The 17,954-nt window shown below is 35.0% G+C and overlaps 2 long non-coding RNA genes across 2 annotated transcripts in view; one reads left to right on the top strand and one right to left on the bottom strand.

The window, feature by feature from the left end:
• Nucleotides 1-2,827, bottom strand: part of LOC139364324 (uncharacterized) — a 50,879-nt gene extending 48,052 nt beyond the window's left edge. Inside the window, exons 1-2 of the long non-coding RNA XR_011625976.1 lie at nt 2,711-2,827; nt 1,397-1,495 (exon numbers count right to left, since the gene is read on the bottom strand). This is a non-coding gene — a long non-coding RNA (uncharacterized lncRNA). The remainder of the gene's footprint in view (nt 1-1,396; nt 1,496-2,710) is intronic.
• LOC139364323 (uncharacterized) overlaps nt 1-17,542 on the top strand; it is a 51,403-nt gene extending 33,861 nt beyond the window's left edge. Inside the window, exon 3 of the long non-coding RNA XR_011625975.1 lies at nt 17,007-17,542. This is a non-coding gene — a long non-coding RNA (uncharacterized lncRNA). The remainder of the gene's footprint in view (nt 1-17,006) is intronic.
• The last annotated feature ends 412 nt before the right edge of the window (nt 17,543-17,954 follow it).

Below are 17,954 nucleotides of genomic sequence, written 5' to 3'. Positions count from 1 at the left end.
ATTATAATTATTCCCTTGAAAAAATTATCAAGAATCAGATTGAGGAGAAAAACACGAACACAGCAACACATGGGGCGGGGTGGGCGTGCAGGTGGGGAGTTATGAAAGGTGGAGTTTGCTCAAGGAGGGTTCCTCAAATAAGATCGTGGAATCGCCCTCTTCATTCCCGTCTTGGGAGATTTATCTGCCCCTAGGTAAGAGCAGTGAGAGTTTCAAACTTTTTTTTTTTCCCTGTATGTAAAAATATATATAACTATATTTCCAGAGTATTTTCAAAATAAAAATCATTATAACATACATACCATTTTTGTAACTTATCTAAAAAATTATTGTTAAAAAACAACTTGCCTACAAAATCATAACCTTCAGATGCAGTGTAATTTATTATGTAAACAATTACATCTTTCTCTGTTTTAAACGATGCTGCATTGAACATCCTTATGGTAAAATCTCTTATTTGCCTTTTTTCAATACGTGCTTTGATAAATTAAATTTTTGTATTATTTTATAAGTAAAAAGTTGGGATTTTGATTAGATTTGCTTTAAATCTAAAAATTAATCTGTAGAAATGTCTTAAATCTTTACAATATTTAAACTTACGTATGGTAATATCTCTTTATTTAAGTGCTTATATTATTCAATACTGCTGAAGTTTTCTTCACTTTAATCCTAAATATTATGCATAAGTATGTTTATGTTGTTCATAATTACAGTTCTTTTTAATTTTCTAAGATATTGATATATATATATATACGAGTTACTGATTTCTGCATGTTTATTTTTAAGTATTTTAAAAATTATCTTGTTAAATTTAATATTTTTTATTTGACTATACTCATTATAATTCTTCATGTACTTTCAGGTTTTTTTCTGATTGCCAAGTGTTCTTTTCCCCCCAACAGGCATCCTGACTCAAGCTGTATACATTTGCAATATCTGATTTTTAACCACACACTCTTCATCCTATTGACCCAGAGTGAAAATTGATACTCTTATCTGAAGGACTGTTCCCTTGAGTATATTTAAACCAGACCAATCTCTGTGTTTAATCTGGGTTCATCAGGAACCATTAGCCTTGATTGGTTTGTTTTTCTCCCCCTCCATCTCAGGACTTGATTCTATTGAGTTAACAACTATTCTCCCCAGAGAACAGCTACCGCGAGCCTGTTTCAAGTAATTCCAATATCTGGCTCATAGAAATTGAACTGATCTTTTTTTTTCTTTAGTTTTATGTGAAAAACTGCTGTAATGAATTCTGAATTTGTTCAAATCGTTGAAGATCTGTGAAGACAAAACATTCACTCAAATCTCTATCATGTTAGCATGTTATTTATCATTCCTCTGTTCTTCGTTGTTGAATAATGCAACTCAGTTAAAAAGAATAAACATTATTTACCGAAGACTCATATGTTGATATCCAGTAAATCCTCATTAATCACAATTTGACAAGCTTGCAATTTCTGGTATTTCAGGAAAGAACTAGGTATATGTTTATCTGTGCAAAATATCAAAAAATGCATTAGTAAGCATTTTAGTAATGTAAATAAGACTGTGGAAGAATTATTAGAGCAAACTATATTTTGTTTAAAATATTCTGGCATAACACATAACTCAGAAAATAAGACAATCTATCGAAGCCTTACAAATTACAATCTGTGAGGCCCGTCATAACTTTCATAAGAATGCTTAATTACATTGTGCTGCTAATATAAAGAACCCATCTCTAAATACAGTTAAAACGTTCATCCCGATTTTCAAACATAATTTCAAGGGGGATAATAAGTAGAAAAACTATTGGGTTATTTTTCAGATCATGTAGTGCTACCCCTACTTTTGAATATCTGTGACTCATGACCTCAAGTAAATATTTTACCTCTTCTGAATCTAATTGCTTATCATTTAAATAAAAATACATCATTGTGCATATTTCATGGAGTTGCTAGTGAGCATAATGAGCTTGAGACTGAAAGTGACCTTGAAAATTATAAATCAACAAAATTCTAAATGCTCATGTTCTGGATTACTCTTATTACAAATTTGCAAAATAATTTCATCGTCAGTTTTTGAATTCTATATGGCAAGGAGCACAATAGCCTGTGCTAGCTTGTCTATAAAAATCGTAATTGGTATAAAACAGCTTTGATAATTGCCTCAGCTACAATATTCTGAATAATTTTCAGTTTCATTTAAATTTTAGAACAAGTGGTTATTCATGAATAAATATTACTGATATATCTTGAAAGAAATAACAAGATTACTTCTTTAAGCTCTTAAACTCTTTCCATTCTGTAAATTAAACATATCAGTAATAGTTAAGAGAGAATCCTGATACACCATCATTTACCACTATACTATTATAGCACAAATTTTGGATGTGACAAATTTTAAATTAGTAGATGTTATTTTCCTAAATAAACAAAAGGAGAATATAACATGAAGCAAATTCAAACTACATCTTTATAAGACGTTTTATAGACATGTAACATAAAGGCTAATACTAAGATGTCATTAGTTAAATGATTAAGTTTGGAAAACTTATTATTGATGACTAGTATTGCAAAGCGTTAAAGTATTAAACATTACATCTCCTTGTGTCACTAGGTACTTTCCTTCCTTATTCCAGGCAGCAACACAAGAAAGCATTCATTATTTTAGGGGAGGGCAGTCTCAGGAAAACATCAGAACAAAGGCATAGACCTAAAATTCTTGCCTTTTACATTTGAAGTGGTTCTCAGGTAATAGAGAATAAGATTTGAGAAAAACAAGCAAACAAACATGATCACACACAAGGAGTTCTTTCCCAAACTACACTAGAACAGAGACTGGAGAAAGATCATGACATCTGAAGGAAGGAGTTTAGCAATCCAGAGACTGGTATGGGTTTCTTACTCTCTCCTCTCTTACTTGAGTTAACTCTAAACTGATGGGGACAAAGTGGAATCCCTTAATAATTTTAGAGATCTGCAGTTAGATAAAATCTGTGCTGCTGACGTTCTATGTTCCTTCTTGGCAGTAGAGGATAAAATGAAATGGCTAAATCAGTTCTGCATGCACCAAAAAGACTTACAGTATAGACAGATAGTTTTTCTGGATAAGGTTGGCATAGCTTTGCCAGTCAACTTGGAGGAGAGTTGCAGTAGTATACGTGGCCTGAATAATATAAAAGACCACATGAGAACTGTACACCTCAATTGACATAATCATGAAGGTATTAATTCCAGAAAGTAGATGGAGGATATATATTTAGTCCTCCATGTCACGATAGGCATGTAGTGATGAAGGACGAGATGCCACCTTTCATCTCATGTCACATTTCACCTCAGTGACCTTGGCATTTATATACAATACAAGGAAGAAAGGGAAAGGGAAGAGGAATCCTCTAGACTGCTTTGAAGTGGCAAATTATGTTTCTGTTCTCCTGAGCAGAATGGAGTTAGGGTTAAATTAGACTCAGTTGTAGAAAATAAAAACTACATTTTTTCATAATTGAGTTTGAAATTATTGTACCAGATACATGGGTCTTCCTATCATGATGATTGTGTTCTCTTCCTAACATGACATTTGCCTTAGTAATTCATTGTTATATATGTAAAACACAAAACAGCAAGATAAGGAAACTGGTAAATTGCCTCAGCTTTACAAGTTTTCTCCTTGTTTTCCTTTGACTTACGCTGAAGTTATCTGCAAGGGATGTCCCGGTTCTCTCTAGCTTCTCTAGTTTTAATGTCAAGCACAATTTATTTTCTTTCTGTCTTCTTATCCACTTGAAGTGGTAGAAAGAAACTTTATTCACAAACAAAATCTCCCTAGGTAATAAATTTTTGGTTTAAAATACTTTTAAACATTGGTAACTCCTAAATTTCTCTTGACAAGGAGCTTAGGGGCAGTAATCTGGCTGGAAGTGGTGACAGTGGCTGCATTTGTAGAAACTGTCACATTATGCATTATTTGGAGGGAGATAATGGGAATGTTAACAACGTTTACTAACCATCCCCACAACAGCACCCACAGATCTGATCTTGGTGATGCAATCTTTACTGATAAGCTATCCTTGTATGCTCCCTTCTGCTTATTGCTTGCATATTTTATTTTATTGCTTGTCCATTTGCTTTAAATGTGGTCAAAAATTAGATAGAGATGATGACTCTCAGTGGTTTTATGTTGAGAAATAAGCTAACAAAAAATTCATACAAAATCATTGGATGTGTTAGAACTTTTATGTCTAGAAGTCACAATAGCAGAAATAAGAATTGAGACCATTTTGATCTTTCATTTTTACTTTCAAGCTGTCTTAAATTATGTCCCAGGAGGAATTTTGGATCTACCTTTCACTGCTCTTCAGTGCCTTGTGCATTCCCAAATCCAGCTCACACCCCTTATCCTTCACTTGAATGAAACACAAGCATATCAATGCATTTAATCTTAACATGGCAAGACAGCATTCCCCTATTTCTGTGCTTGTCTTCTGTAATTCCAATTCTTAGGCAAGAATATATAGTAAGTTCTAGAAATCACGTAACTTAGTGAAATGGATTTAACTCTTTAAATGAAAATACTGAGGATTATGATCCAAGTAGTAGAAGTTCACCAACCTGTACAAACAAAAATATTCATATAATAGATATCTATTAAATACATGCTAACAAAAGAGCACTGTTCTAGACATAAAGATGTGATAGTAAAAAACACTAACTCTCTCTCAAGATGTTCAGATTCTAGTGGAGTGAACAGACAGCAGATAATAAGCTAAAAAATAGCCATGAATCATATTGATCATTAAGACTGATCGTCAATGAATGTCCTTCTGAGACGTCAGCATTTAAGCTTGTTCCTAAATAATAAAAATGAATATAACCATGTGAAGATTGCGTGGCAGAGCTTTGGTGGCAAAAGGAACACTAGATGACCAGAAATTTCAGTGTTTCAGGGCTTATTGGATGAAGGTGATAGCAGCATGAGAGAAAAGGGTTTAGAGAGGTAGGTGTGGGCTGATACTATGGGTATCAGAGAAATTAGACTTTATTCCAGCAGCAAAGGGAACCTATTGCAGGGTACCAGGAGCATATGGTGATTTGTTTGATGATTTAAAAATATTACTCTTTTTATAGTATAATACCAATGATGAAATGATGTGATATCTGGAATTTGTTTAAAAAGCTGTTGGGGAGGTAAAGTGAATGAGGTTTAGTGAAACACGATTAGCCATGAATTTGATAGTCATTAAAGTTGGGCACATAGAATTCATTATACTATTCCGTCTACTTTATATATAATTGAAAGTTTTCATAATACAAAGGTTTAAAATTATATAAAAACACGACTTTCCTCCAGTATAATAAGCAATCCAGTGCCCAGATTTGACTCGGTAAATACTAGCCTTTACTGATAGGATACACTGCTAGGGTATAGTGCTTGGGAACATAGACTGGATAATAATGAAATTTACTGCGCTAGGAAAGACAGGTCAGTGAATTGCAGCTTCGAGGGGGCACTGGAAATCAAAGTTTCAATTTTGGACATGGTAAGGGCAAAATGTTTGGTAAACATGCAGGTGGAGTTATCAAGCAGCTCTAATGTCCATATGAACCTTGAGTTCAGAAAAAGCGTAGTGCTGTAGCTGGCATTATTTGTTCACGAGTATTTGTCCCCTTCCCTCCCTTGCCACATTTATATACAGAACGTGCTTCCTAGCCCACACGAATGGCTTTGGGTAATAGAATATGAGCAAACTTGACATTTGCTGTGTGTAAGAAAAAGCTTTAAATTGGCTTGCATGTTTTAGTTTGGCCCCTTTTTCTTGCCCTCCACCATGAAAGTGGTAAGTTCCAGTGATTCTCTGATCCTTAAGCCTGGTATCTGAGATGAGAAGACACATGACACTGAGCTGTTTGAGTCAAGGCCATTGGAGTTGTAGCACTGGAGTGCTGCGCACAAGAAACACATGTTGCTGAAATCCACTATGTTCTATTTATTTGTTATCCTAGAAAAGTGGACTTAAACAGTCAAGGAGGGAGATAGAGATAGAGGTTTGGAAGTCATTGACTTATTGGTTGTATTTAAAGCCATTGGACTAGATGAGATGATCTAAGGGAGATGATAATCTAAAATTATTTTTTCTGATATGGAAAAATGGGCTCAAAAAAAACAAAACAAATCAGCAAACAAAAATTGCCCTAAAGTAAGAAGTTCTAGGAAATATATGGGTAGAACATTAATTTTCATTTCCATAACATTTGAGTTATATTTCAAAAATTGGCAAATGAGTACTTTAAATAAGCATTTAAGAAATATTTGTTCTTGATTTATATGCCAATCAGACCAAATGTGAAAGGCCTTACTCAAATTAAATATCATCATGAGAGAGAAATTCCTGATAATTTTTCAAGTTTTAACAATGTAGCTGAAACCCGAGAAAGTTATCACTTGGAATGAGTTGATCTATTCCATCCTAAAATAAGTCACTTGCTTTAAAACATAATAAATATGATTTTAAATTGTATCATTTCCTGGTATCAATTTCCATCATAAAATGTATTAAGCTCTGTTTTAATTAGATGAAATAAGGCATTTCTAAACTGATGATAAATGTTGCTTTAAAATGCATATGACATTGCCCTGGTGGTAATTTGTTAAATTATTATGAAAATTTTATACTTCCACAATAATTTGCTTTTTATTTAGGGTAAGGGTTCTACTACCCACTCGCTCTCCATACCCACTCTTTCTTCTCTCAGCACCTGCATGGACATCCACACACACTTGTGTTTTCCCTAATCATGAGGATCCCAAACAAATCATAGTCAAGGTAGCTTGGTGGGGTTAGCAGAAAACTATTCTTCTACCAAACACATCTCTTTAGAATTTTCATGCTACATTATTTCCTTTTGAGTATGTTTTCAACTATGGTTTTAAATTTTATTATTATTAATTAGCATGCCTCTTTAAGGCATTCCCTCCCTTTAATCATTTTTATAACATAGATTGGATTCTTTTTATTTCTCTGTTTCCATGCAGTTTATTAAAGTCCCAGGCTTAATACTAAAATGTGGTTTTATACTGCTATAATGCATCCTGTCCAAATCTATTTGACTAAAGTGATGACTTGCCTCAATCCTTGTTCTCACATACAAAACTATCGTAAATATTTCATTAAGGTAAGGAGAGATTGGGGGTGACCCTTGTGAATTGTATATTTTCAGCTATTCAACTATTTAGCAACAATTGTAACTGCTATTTTTAGGCTTTTACTATGCTTCATATGTTATTGTAAGAGCAACGTGTTATTTAATCCCCACATAACCATATTAGGTAGGTTCTGGTAATATTTTCTTTTAATAGGCAAAGGAGATAGCTAAGTAACTGGCCCAATGCTACGTAGTTACTAAATGTGGAGCCAGGATCGAAACCTTTTTCTGTCTCATGCTAAAGCCTGAACACGTAATTCTGTTACTTACAGCCCCCTTATTAGTTGGCGTAGTCTAACAGTTCCGTGAAACAACCTCCAAATCTCAGTAATTTAGCAAAGTAGAATTTCATTTCTAGCTCATATCACAGTTCAATTAAATGATTGGCATGCAACATTTCAGACTCCATCTATCTAGTGTCTTTGCCTTCCTCAGAACTGCCCAGTACAACATGGTAGCCATTAACCATATGAAGATATTAATTAAAATGAAAATTTCAGCTTCTCAGCTGCAGAAGCCACATTTGAAGTATTCAGTAGCATCATTTGCCTACTAACTATTTTATTGATGTGTAAAGTTGTAAAACATTTCCATCATCACAAAAATCTAGCTGGACACTCTGAACTGGAGCCTCCGGGTCTTCCACTAGGACCTCTGTTTCAAGCCTGCAGATGAGAAAGAGAGAGCATGGGAGATTGGTAGGGGGATTTTTGTGAGCCAGACTGAGTCCAGTATATCATGTCTGTTCACTTTCCATTGGCCAGAACTCAAATAAATGGCTGCATCTAAATAAAAGAGAAACTGGGAAATGCAATCAAGCTATGTGCACAAGAACAAAAGGGAAACGGCTGGTGAACAACCAAACCAGGTTCTGACTCATAGTTACACTAAATATCTCTCTTCTCTAAGCATTCATGGAATACTTACTATACATCCCTATCTAAGCATTTGAAGTGCAGTTTAAATCCCTCACAAGACATTGGTAAAGGTTAGATTATTGTTTAGATAATGATTACTGCCTTACCACCCTAACGATTTCCCCTTACTACCTCATGAGGAGGAGTTTCCTTCCACATCTCCTTGATGTTGGGCTTGGCATATGACTTGGTTTGGCCAATAAAATGTGAGCTGAAATGACATTGTTGTATCGAACTTGAGTCACTAAAAAACGGTACATTTCACTCTTCAATCCCCTGGAAGCTTGCGAACTGTATTATGAGAAAAACATGTCTCCAGGTAATCACTGTCCTTCCATACGTCCCAGAAGGCTACATATGGAACTGATCTGGACTTAATCTACAAGATAGATACCCCCAGCTAACCTGCAAACTCACACAATGATGAGTGAGAAAATAATGCTTCTTCATCTATGCCTGTGTGATTTAGTGATTCTGCTATGCAACAAAAGTTAATGTAATTTTTTAAAGCAGAAGCTATTGTAAAGAAACTGAGACTCAGAATGGTTAAGTAAAGCATCCTAAATTCACATGATTATAGAACAAAAGAACTGGGACTCAAACTAAGGCCCTCTGATTTCAGTACACATATTTGTAACTGTTATGCCATACTGTCTCCAAGTAAGCATATTATTAATATTATTATCAGGTACAAGAACATATTATGTAGAAAATGCCAGGGTTGTTCAATGCTTCTTTTCAACATTTCTGTTATTAACAGTTTAATTTTCTCATTGGGCTCTTTAAGTTCTCTATCTATAAACCTGTTTTATATGTGTGTGTCTGTACATGTACATGCAGGTAACAATGAATAAAATTTTGAATTTTTATAAATAACATAATTTCAGCTGGGCACGGTGGCTCACGCCTGTAATCCCAGCAATTTGGGAGGCTGAGGCAGGTGGATCACCTGAGGTCAGGAGTTCGAGACCAGCCTGACCAACATGGCGAAACCCTGTCTCTACTAAAAATACAAAAATTAGCTGGGCGTGGTGGTAGGTGCCCGTAATCCCAGCTGCTTGGGAGGTTGAGGCAGGAGAATCGCTTGAGCCCAGGAGGCGGAGGTTGCAGTGAACCGAGATCACGCCATTGCACTCCAGCCTGGGCGACAAGAGTGAGACTCTGTCTCAATAAATAAATAAATAAACAAACAAACAAACAAACAAATAAATAATTTCTTCAGGTGAATTGTTAGACTAGTGTCCAATAAGTTCCTTTTTTTGATAAGTCATTTATTCAATAGGTGATCTTTATGGATAACATTGTGGCAAAGATAAATGAATACACTACAGGAGATCAGGTGGATATTCATCCAAGTTAGGTTTGAACAATGATATCGAAAAATTGGCCCCTTTTGGTGAGACCCCAAGAGAGATACTTTTAAGAATGCTCATGTTTCCATGTGTGCAAGCAAACTCTGCTATTACTTAAGTGGCATATGGCTGTGAAATCAGAGATCAGGTCTTGCTAGGCTGCCAAGATTACGTGTGGACACTGAAAATATGGAAAATCAATAAATGAGCAAGATACAAGGAAACCTTGTGGTTGAGTGTTAGCATAGTTTGTGAATTGCTAGTAGAGTTGAGAAGTGTTGACTACTGAACTAGCTTGTTGCACAGTTACAATATGCAAAACATATTTAAAGAGTATAAAAGGGGTTTAACACATTTAAAATTATCCTATTTCTGTGTGTACTTCCCTTTGTGTGATTTTTTTCTTTTTGAATATTGTCATTTTAGGTTAATAGTATACGGCTTTATAGTCATTGAAGTCAGTATAAATTTAATAAAATGAAAATTGAACATTTACCTGATGTGACTGCAATTTGCTATTCAAAGTCTGGTCCACAGACCAGCAGCACTGTCACCAAAAAGGAGAGTATTAGAAATGTATAATGACTGGCCCCACCCAAGCCTGACTGAATTAAAATATTTGTTTTAACAAGGTTTTAAATTTTAACCAGAGAGAATAACAGAGAAAATGTAAAGTTATTGTCTAGAAGCCACCAAATTGCAATCTTATTATTAACCAGGTTGATTTTTTAAAATACTGTCAAAGAAAGTAAATTATGTACTAAAATAAAATGGGAAATAAGATGAGAGGAAACTCATTTAATATATATCTGACTTGCAGTTAATGTCCAGAGCAGCGTGAAGAGAGATTTATTTTTTAATGGTCAAAATAGATGAGAAGATGTAGTAAACCCACTACTATTTTTCAGTTGATAATCCTATTCTCAAATTAGCATATTTTTGGTATTTAATGCATTTAAAAGGGAGATATTACAAACCTAGACTGAACCATTAATCAAAGTGTAATTAGCAAATAAAATAGCTTTGGAAATAAGAACAGAATGAACATTAATATCAGTAACGTGCTAATTGTCTTTCCTTTCTATTGACTTTAGGAAGATTTGGGCCATAAGCTATTTATAAGAATGAGACTTAGTGCTGCTATTTGATGCCTTAATTTCATATCTTTACAATAAGCCAAAAAATATATTTGTTCAAATTACATTCAATTTAAAATTGATATTAATTTACATAAATTTTGATAGGATTCATGTCTGGTGAGATATCCATGGTGAATATGCTGCCAAAAATGCTAAGTATAATAGAGACTATGATAAAGTCCTTGAACATTTTCTTTTGGAGAGGATTTTTATGAAACTAGTTGTCATGTCTGTGTTCAAATGGCTTTTAATTTATTGTTTAATTAAATATAATTAATTACAATTCAGTAATTAATTACTAAATTAATTACTATTGAGTCAAAGAATCCTCTGTCAAATAACTTCTTAATTTATGTTGTTGTCTTTTTTTCTCTTATTTTGATGGGCCAGCATAAGGAACACAAGTCCTGTTAGTCTAAATTTGTGTGTGTGTGTGTGTGCACACAAAGCTTTGCATTTGATCCAACATCATGCTCAGTGTGGTTCTTCAGTATTGCGACTTCTGATATGTACTTATTTCTGTGTTTTAATTTCTATGATCATTGATATTCAGTGACTGAAGAAGTTATCTTTTACGGACACACTCTGAAGGAAGAGTGTGACCTACTGATCTTTCCAAAATGAGCATGTAGTTGGAAGCTTTGCAGTTTTTCACAAAGCCAGTCACTCCTTGATATAATTTGTCCAAACTTGGAGGCTGCCTGGGCAATTGTCGTGTTCCTCAATATTTAATTCCTAGTATCAGAGACCACCTTTCATCTTCTTCAGTGTCATCAGCCTCCCAACATCATGATTTTAAGGATACAGGAAAGCCCCTTTACTTTCAGGAAGCTTCTCTACTGCTTACCAATAGATAGAAGTTCTTTTTTCAATTATTTAACATTTTTGTCTTTTATAATACATCTATTTAAATGTGAAACTTTATATAATTAGGAATGAACCTTAAAATGACAAATGTAGTTATTAATATTCACATGTATAGCATCTAAAATCATTTTGGTTACTACAATTTGTGAAACATTGACTTCTGTTTTGGAGAGTTATTTTTCTGAGAAAAAAGTTGTGTAGAATAGCTTGAGAGCTCAATGGACTGAATAAGCTAAATGCTCCTAGTGTGTTGAATTGGGGGAGCCTAAATCCAATGGCAAGTGTCGTTGGAAAAAGTGTCCAATGACAAGTGTGTTCTAGAAAAGCAGAGGAATATTTGAGATGCACACACAGAAACAGGGGAGAAGTCAATGTGAAAAAGGAGGAAGAGATAGGACTGATGCATCTGCAAGCCAACAAATGCCAAGAATTTCTAGCAGCCGCCAGAAACTGAAAGAGGCAAGGAAGGACCCTTCCCTAGAGTGTCCCTCTTTGGAAGGAACATGACCCTGCCAAACCCCTTGCTTTCATATTTCTGGCCTCCAGATCTGTGATAGGATAAATTTCTGTTTTTTTTAAGCCACTGAGTTTGTGGTCATTTATAATGTCAGTCCTAGGAAACTAATACACTGTTGTACCAATCGATTCCCAAATCTAATGAGTTAACAAGATACATGTTTATTGCTTACATCATAATCTGATGTCTTGACAGATAGGACTCTGCTCCATGCAGTCATTCACCGACCCAGGTTATGTCCACCAGGTGGTCCTACCATTCTCAAGAACTGGCTTCTAACATCTCTGCAAAAGGGAAAAAAGAGAATAGATTATCATACAGATGTTTTTTTGACCATGTGTGAAACTGGCATACATCACTTTTACTCACAGGAATACTCGGATGGCCAGGATTCAATCATAGAACCTCAAACTAATCAACATAATGTATGAAAAATGTACTCTTCTTGAAAGTCAAGAAAGTTGCTTTTGGTGAACACATAGCATTTTCTCTGCCAAAGTCTGTACTTCCAATGTGAAATAACTACTTCACTCTTACTTCTACACATAGAAAACATTAATGAACTCTCATTGAGGTGGACAAAATTCATTCAGTCACTGCCTCCAACTCAAAGTCTAGAATCTACTGACAATGTGTTGTTTTTTTCATTGGGTCAGCATCCTATAACCTGAAAAGACTTTTTATCTGGTTCTATCCCTAAAACCCAATAGCATGACAACATTGTCATGTGAAAAGGTAAGAAATGGGCTCCATGTAACAGAAGCTGGCATAGAAAAATTCTAAAACTTGCTTGATGAACATTGTAAAGACTATGTACTTTGTAAGAGGGAGAAGTTTATTGATTAGATGCTAATTCCACTCTCTGCAAGAAACTCTCCTAGGGGGTGCCTGGCTCTGCCTTCTGTGAGGACTGCACAAGTTTTGCAGACTGCCTCTTAGTCTGCTAATGGTTAACACTACCCCCAAATCCTCCAATGTTTTAGACTAAGCTCATTATTTCTTATTTTAAAATAATAGTTTTGTCACAAACAGTATCTTCTAATCTATCTTTCTTGTCATTTATATGGCCTAGTAGCCACACCTAAAGTTCTTTCTGGGATGTAGTTCACAAAGATACTCATTCTTTTAATTCCTCATTCAAGTCTCTGACTCTATGCTTAATGCCAGCTCTATTGAGGCTATCAGGAATTTTAGGAAGGATGGATCCCTCAACTGAATTTGGGCACAAAGCTGAGTCACTCTGTTCAACTGAAAAGTTTCAATGGGTCAGAGACTTTCCTCAATTTTATTTATTACACTTTGGGATCTAGAAGGGGTTAGCAAGGCTCAAAAATTGTAGGTTCTCATTCTCATTTATTTCTGCTTGCAAACTTAGCCACTTTATTCTTAGTCTATCTCTTTCTTGCAACATATTACCAAACACAACAGAAGCAACCAACATATACATTAATGGCTTTGTTTTCTACTCTCTTCCCTTAGATCAAGTTCTGCAGGAACAGGCTATAGGTGATGCTTTACCAAATGTGTTCAATGAACACTCTGATGCCTGTCATGAGTCATGTCCCAGTCAATGTAAGCTGCCCCACCTAATCAATTCAAGACCTAGCCTTCCATCTTCAGCATGCAGCTCCAGGAGACTGCAGGAGACTAGTAGTGAGAATGCAGGATTGTGGAAGAAGCTTTCTGGCTGAGTCTGGAAATAGTATATGTCAATTATACACAAATTCCATTAGCCAGAATGCAGAAATATCTACCCAATATAAAAATAGGAGAGGCTAGGCATTATAGTCTTCTTGTATGACCAGGAAAATGACATGGTTTGGGGAAGCACACAGCATTGTTTCAAACCTAGACTCCAGAAATCCTTCTTTTTCTCTGTAGCTAAACAGTCTAAGGTAGTTCCAGTTCAGAGACTGGGGCTAGAAAAGAGTCACGATCAATTCATTCAGACATTCAGAGACCAGGCTGCCAGAAGTCATGTTATCTTCCAGGACACACTAGGCTTTGATATGCAGCCAATAGATAGTAAAAGAGAAGGGAGAAGGCATGCTCATTTTTCAAATATCTGGACCATTAAATAATATACTTTGCTTCCAGCCATTTTATCCCATTAAAAACTAGTCATACAACCCCATTTTGATGCAAATGGAACCTAGAAATGAAGTCCTGAAATGAGTGCCTGCTTCCTAGCAATTATTCCATATGATGGAAGGAGGAGTATTTGAGGCGGGACAGACAAAGGGCCAAAAGTGCCTAAACATGAGTGAAGTATCAAGAAAGGAGAAGACAGCAAGGCTGACATGCTTGCCCACTTTATGTTTTTGGCTAGGATTTGTGATTGATTCTTACAAAAGTAATATATTTCAGTCATTATTTAAGGCTGTGATTACATGGATTAATGACATCAATATATTTAATTATTTATTTAATTATCTAACGTTTTTCTAATCACATTGCCTCACTGTTTAGATGAATGGGTGACTTGCCTCATCAATTAGCCATGGGTGTGCCTTCTGGTGACTTGGGTGTAAGTGTACATGGCAATAGTGTGGCCTTTTTAGACCACACAGTGAATCATTTTTTCTTTGCATTTTATTTTGTAAAATGTAAATAATGATGAGCCTTTTCTGGGACTGAGAGTAAGATTCCCAGCAGCAGTAAATACCAGCAACAGTGGCAATTTCCACTTAAAAAATCCCCACAAGGTTAGCCCATGGTCTTAACTTCATTGGTAAACATAGCACCTGATGTCCAAGGCAAGCAGAAATCTTGATGATTCATCTACCTTAGCCACCCAACCAGCTAAATTGTGTATTTACCAAGAGTCATATCTATTTTGAAGGAATTATTTTGTATACAGTTGAAATATTGCAGAATGAAATAAAGTTGTTGTTTAAGTTGTTAGGAAGATTTATTATAGAACATTTCCGAAAAGCATTCTGTAGAATTTGTTGAGGGTAAAACGGTTGTAAAGGTTTGGGAAAGTTTATAAAAGTATGAAAAAATAAATCACCTAAAGGATCCTACACTTTTCTTTCCAAGTATCTTTAATTTCTTACTTCATTTTAAGGGAACATAAAATTATATTTATCAAAAATAGGGAAGAGCTGTGGGTTAAGCAAGAAAAATGATGAGAAATTCCAACCAGGAACTCTCCTCTGCTGCTCATAGTAGTAGCAGACGCTGTGGACACTTCATGCTCCATCCACAGCTTTTCTGTGTTCACCTGCACTTTCAGGAGACCGTGCCCAGCAGTTTTATAGCATGACATGCCACACACCTGCATTCCTTTGACTCTCTGCCTGATCATTTCTCTTAGAGATACAGAAGCTTGCTCAGTCCAGCGCCAAGGCCACCTAAAGTGCTAGGGGTTTAATGCTCCCGAGTAAAACTCTGATTCAATGAGGCATGGAAATCAATGAATAAATATACAGCCAGCTTTCTATCTTTTTAAAATTTCTTTTTGTTATTATTTTTAGGATAGTTTTGAAATACCACACAGTTCCTCAGAGAATTTCAAGTGAGATTGAATTTTACTTTTCACAGCTAAACCTATACCTTGATGACTTTTCTTCCCTTCTCTAAATCATCTTCCCTATTTTATTTGTTGTGCTTTCTGGGACCACTTTCAAACGAGTCACTTGCGCTTTATACTTATCTCAGCGTGTACTTTGTGGGGAGCACAAAATAGGATACCCACCAAAGAAAAAGTTTGGCCATATATGAAAATATCTACAAATAAATCTGTTAATATATCCATTTCTTTCTCCATGTCTGTCTGTCCTGTAAATTGTTTAAGATAATTTCTTACCTTAACTGATTTCTTAGAGTAAATGATCAACTTCTAGTGCCAATCATGTTGAATAAGGTTTTGTTCAAGAGCTTTGTGAGATTCAGATGAGCAAAATGACTAAATTCTCAGGTTCTGAATTCACATCCCCGTCCTGCTATTCTTAGGAAATATAATTTTGGACAAATTACTTATCCTTTCTGGACCCAATTTATATTTGTAAAATGGGAAATAACTAGCTATTGGCTCTAGTTATTAGTTTACATTATAATGAAGGGTAAATTGGCTAATGCAGGCAAAAATACCAGTACGATTTAGTTTGTAAACTGCAGATAGTAGATTGTTGGTTTTGACTTTTGAAGATGCCTTGAGCCTTCCAAAATGCATATTGACTTACATATACCAGATGGATCTTTCAGAGCCTGTGGTACATATCATAGCATTTTAGGACGGCAATCAGCTTTAAATTCTAGGGAGACATTTGATGAAAAACACCTGATTAAATGAATGTCTGTGGGCAATTAATTATATCTGCTTTTTGAAATCTAACAGAATATTGTGGGATGGCCCCTGAAAAGCCTAAAAATCATTCTTATTTCCTTTTTTTTTTTTCTTTTTTCAAACCCTCTCATTCTATATTTTATATTCTGGTCAGTGTGAGAATCAACATATTTGACTTCCTTCTCAACTTCTAGATTTTATAATTTACTGACATAGAACTTGATAAGTGTATTTGTTGTAGTTTTGTTGTTTAAAACTATGCATTAACAACATGAGGCATTCGCTTCGTTTGGCTAGTGAATCTCTGCTGTTGGTTTAAAGCAAGTATAATCACCAGCTCACCCAATTTAGCTCCAATTCTCTGCAAACTTTTGGATATTGTGCTGAGCAGATTTAGTGCAAATTCTATAGCATGCTGTTTTTTATGCCACATGAACATTTTCTATGGGATCCACAGAATTATTTCAAAATGATAATGTCCTTGATCTCAAGGTATCTCAAATGAAGAGAACTTTTATGGATTAACATATAAAAGAACGTGGTTATATAAAGCCTAAAAAGTCACCATCTATTTTGGATGAAGCATTTATAGCTCATTTTATGCAAGCACTGATAGGAAAGTGCTAAAGTACAAGCACTAATCCAGGAGTGGTTTTGCTGTATAGTAGAAATGTGCTAGTGAGAAAAAAATTAGGGGCAGAAAGATTAGCTTTCTTTCTTTTGTATTTCTTCGTCATAGAAATCTGTATTAAGAAAAGAGATTTCAAGAGCCTTTGAACAAGAAGAGAGAGGAAGAATGACATAACTGAACAAGAGAGATGGCGAGCAGGGTTTCCTGAATGCTGTGAGCAGAACAATTGGACAGATGAGGGAAGTCTGTGACAATCCAGTGGAATCACACAGTGTGTTTAAGTAAAGCTTCCTTTGCTCAAAATAAATTTTAAAAGGAAATTAAATTCTAACCACGTCTTAGGTATAAAATGACCCTTTTCTCATCTAGCCTCATTCTCTGAAGGTATACAAGAATGTTTCACGTACCTGCAAAATTGAAAGAGCCGACTAAACTTTCCTTGTCTATTACATGTTGATTTTTACACAAAAAGAAGAGAAGAAAGCCTTCAAATTATCACAACATTTCAGTTAGTAGTTTTTGATAGTCTTTGGGTGGGCTATTTCGGAACAGAAAGTAGACAGTTTTTCCTCAGGACGATTACAGCCCAGAGCAGCTAAGTTCTTTTCAAAATTTCATAATGCTGGATTGCTTTAGGTAAGTTATCTAAGCTACCAATTATGTTTTAAATGTAATAAAAGTCAGTCCTTCTACTCTTGGAGGCAGAGATGCTATAGCTTGTTTAAAAGTTCTTGCCTTATTAACGAATGCTAATTATGAGTAATGGAAGTCAAATTAGTTTTCATTTCTCAAATAGCTGTACTGTATTTGCAAAGAATTTTAGAGAAATTGAATTAATTTAAGTTTGTTTTAATTATAATTTGTTTTCATAACAGCCAACTGACAGGTGATACTTGCACTTGCTTGAATTACATCCACAGTTAATGTTTTCATGTTTGTAGCTGTATAAATTATTTTAGCTCAATGATAATATTTAGTCATAAAATAAAACATATAAATACTTTTAAAACAGACTGAAGTTGTTTATTCCCTAAATAGATTATTACCTATTGGGCA

The sequence above is a fragment of the Macaca nemestrina genome, chromosome 7 (assembly GCF_043159975.1).
Source record: "Macaca nemestrina isolate mMacNem1 chromosome 7, mMacNem.hap1, whole genome shotgun sequence".
In the NCBI taxonomy this organism is placed as follows: Eukaryota; Metazoa; Chordata; class Mammalia; order Primates; family Cercopithecidae; genus Macaca; species Macaca nemestrina.
The sequence above is the reverse complement of the archived record's forward strand: the minus strand, read 5'-3'. Positions and strand labels throughout refer to the sequence as shown.